Consider the following 3,757-nt stretch of genomic DNA (forward strand, 5'->3'; position numbering starts at 1 on the left):
CTACCCCCTCCCCGATAACATTATTTTCCCATGTATGTATGTCGTTGTTGTCGATATAACCCCCTCCTGGATAACTTCGACCGTGATAACTTATACCCTAGAAAAAAACGATGTCGGTCTCCTATCCCCTCCCGCCACATGCTGTCATGTTTGTGTAATAATTGCCATGTTGTAATATTTGCAGAAACACTGGAGTTCGGACGAGACGAGGAACAAGAACATGTGTTGGGGGACATAATCTTAGCCGGAGGTGATGTCATGTCATATCTTAACGACAATGATGGTATGGAAGCAGAATAGGGTGAAGAAGAAGCAGGCTACGGTGATCGAAGAATGGAGGAGGAAACACATGATTATGATGGCTCCGGTGACCCAATGCTGGTGCAAGAAGGAGCCCGTGATGACGGCTCGGGTGACCGAACAGAGTCCGGCCAGGTAAATATATTAGTTAAGCCTGTGATGACTAGCTAATTGATGCATTCATTGTTTTGGTATGTACACATATTAATTAACTCTCGTCTAATTCTTCTTTTTTCTAGCCCTCCGGATCGAGCACAACTTCGGTAAAGAGACGAGGCCCCAGGAAAAAGTTGCACTCGGATGAAAGGTTTGAGATCACAAAAATCACACGCGATGGCATGCCGATTGAACCCATCCGGACAAAGGATGCATTTTCTGCTCAGTGCGGGGTTCTTGTTAGGGACAAGATCTCGATCAACATCCAGCAATGGTATAAGCCTAAGAACAAAGACCCTGAGGTGTCTTATGTCAATGATATGCAGAAAGATGATCTTTGGACTTAGCTGAAGGCAAATTTCACCCTACCGCCAGAGGAGGATCCGGAGAAGCCAGTTAAAGAGCAATTAATCAAGTCTCATGCTCTTCAGAAGATGGCAGAGCTATTCAGGAGGTGGAAGAATGAGCTAAAAACGTGTCGACAACGAAGAGACACCATAATTTATCGGCAGAGATGAGAAGATCAGAGATCACTGGCCTGCATTTGTGGCCTACAAGATATCGGAAAAGAGTAAGAAGATGTCGGCGACAAACAAGAAAAATGCTGCAAAGAAGAAGCTTCACCATCGCATGGGGTCAGGTGGCTACCTCAAAGCCCGGCCTAAGTGGGCCAAGGCTGAGAATGATTTGCTTGATAAAGGGATCGAACCAGAGACAATGAACTGGCCAGACCGTTGCCAGACTTGGTTCTTCGGGGCTGACGGAACCGTGGACCCTATATCAGGGAAATGCGTTTGGACGGATGAGCAAATGAACGTACCAGTCAAGAAGCTAAAACACTATATTGATGCAGCGCAGCAAGGGACGTTCATTCCAGACAGAGAGAACGATGAGCTCACAATGGCCCTCGGGAATCATGAGCACCCTGGACGGACAGGAGGCACGCCAGGCTCCATTCCGTGGAGGGCTGGTTTTCCGGACGCAGGCGGTTACAAATGCTAGGAGAGGAGGAAAAAAGTGCAGCAGACCCAAATGCAGGCGCTGCACGCAAGGGTACAAGCGGTAGAGGAACGAGAAGCAAATCGCAGCAAACGAACTGCCGAAGCTTCCCCCGAAGCTACCCCGCCATCTCAGCGGAGAAGCGGCATGGCTTCCACCGAGCTGCTTCAGCCGGAGCATGTCTTGACGGCTCCTGCCAGCTATCCCGTGGATGCTATCATGGAGTCTCAAAATTTCCACCTTATGACACAATGGATGAATTTGAAGGTCAAGGCGGTTGTTGGCTCTGTTTTTCCTACTGAACCGAACGCAACTTTTCACTGCCGGCCGATTCCCGAAGGATATGCTAGGGTGATGGTGGATGAAATAACAGAGGGATTGGAGGACCTCCAGCTTGACCACCCTACTGGTGAAGGGGAGACTCGGCTGGGTTCTGCTCTGAAGACTCCATGCCTATGGCGAAAGGAGCTCATCAACCTTCCGAACTGGACGCCTCCGCCTCCTCCTCCGGCGAGTCAGGGCACTCCACCTCCTCCACCGCCTCCTCCTCCGATGAGTGACGATCAGGGCACTCGGCCTCCTTCTCCGGCGCGTGGCGGCACTCCGCCTCCTTCTCTGCCTGTGCCGGCATGCCCTAGTAGCCAGCCTCCTCCTTCTCCGCCTCGTCAACAAGGGGGGAAGAGACCCGCCGCCGCTCCGGCTGCTCCAGCGCGTCGTAGTCCTTCTCCTCCTCCTCGTAAGCAAGGAAAGAAGATAGCCGCAGCCGCTCCGTCTGCTCTGCCGGCGTCTAGCAGTACATCCAGAGGCGGAGGCAATACAGATTCGGTCCTTCTCTGAAGACTCCAGAGAAGTTATCATATGAGAGGACCCCGGAGGAGAATGCCGAGATCGCGCAAGAAGAAGTGAGGAACTTCCTTGAAGGGGTGAGAGCAAAGAAACATCCACCTCCGGAGGAGAAGGTAGATCCGGTGAAAGCGAAGCGCACTCTGGCTGCCCTGAAAAAACCAGCAAAGTCTCCGCCGAAAGGCAACTATGAGAGCATTATTGAAAAGTCATTTGTTGAAGCGGAGCGGTCGGGAAGTACTGTCAGTGATCAAAGGTTAAAAGAACGACGAGCTGGGAAAAAATTCCCCAGCTCGGCGAACAAGCAAACAAATCGTGCCCCCCACTCAAGGTGCCTACTAATGATCCGAGGATGGTGCCCGGTTATAGCAATCTTGGAGATTACCTGCCCGATGATGTACATTATGAGTTCTTGGAGGTGGGGGAACACAAATACGAGTACGAGAAGCCTCTCGTCAAAGATGAAAGATCTCTAACAACGATGATGCGAAGATTCCATGATTGGTACATGAAAACCTGCAGAGAGTCTGGGGGGAGGAATACTTTGACGTTGAGAGTTAGAGAGGAGCATGACCTCGTCGGAAATTGAACTGTTGAATGTTCCATTTGAGGAGTTCTTCCAGTTTTTCAATCAAAAGGCCCTCGATAAAGCAACGGTCACTTGCTACTATCTGTAAGTAGTACTACTTCTGCCATTAAGTCTCTCTATATAGGTCAGCTCTTTCATTGCATGTATTTATAATTATCCTCACTATACTATGCAGATTGAAGATCGCCGAATTGAAGAGAAGACAAATTGGTGATATTGGGTTCATTAACACAAATCTCATAGATGCAACTAAGGTTAAATATCGTGCCGACGATACCGAGGCCAACTTGCTACGATCGTTGGTAATAAATGAAAACAAAGATATAATACTCTTTCCTTACAACTTCAAGTGAGTGTTACTATCTTGTGCATATTTGGTTTCCCTTATTAGTCCAGGTTATTGTAATGTAATTGATGAGTTATGCATGCGTGCACAGGTTCCACTATATTCTCCTAGAGATTAAGCTTGAGCAGGGACTAGTAACCGTCTTAGACTCGAGACGAAAAGATCCCCAGGACTATGCGGACATGACTCAAATGCTCGAGAAGTAAGTTAAATCGATCATTATCCACCATATCAGCAACTTTGTTCATTTCCTGATATCAAGTAATTGTTTTCTTTGTCTAGCTGGGTTTGGAAAAATTCACCAAAAAAGCTCTGGGACTGCCGAAGAAGCTGCAATTTAGACACCCGAAAGTAAGTACTATAGTAACATGTTCCGCGCATCTCCTAGTGATTCAAGAGCTAGTTTCATCAATACCATTTGGCATGCTTGCTTATCAGTTTGATTGACCTCTATTTCTTGTAAAGTGGTTGTGGCAGGAACAAGGGAATGATTACTGTGGATACTACGTTTGCGAGTCCATCCG

The 3,757-nt window shown here is 48.2% G+C and overlaps 1 pseudogene; it reads left to right on the forward strand.

The window, feature by feature from the left end:
* Positions 1–3,135, forward strand: part of LOC119300267 — a 12,687-nt pseudogene extending 9,552 nt beyond the window's left edge.
* The last annotated feature ends 622 nt before the right edge of the window (positions 3,136–3,757 follow it).

Source organism: Triticum dicoccoides, chromosome 5A, assembly GCF_002162155.2.
Source record: "Triticum dicoccoides isolate Atlit2015 ecotype Zavitan chromosome 5A, WEW_v2.0, whole genome shotgun sequence".
NCBI lineage: Eukaryota > Viridiplantae > Streptophyta > Magnoliopsida > Poales > Poaceae > Triticum > Triticum dicoccoides.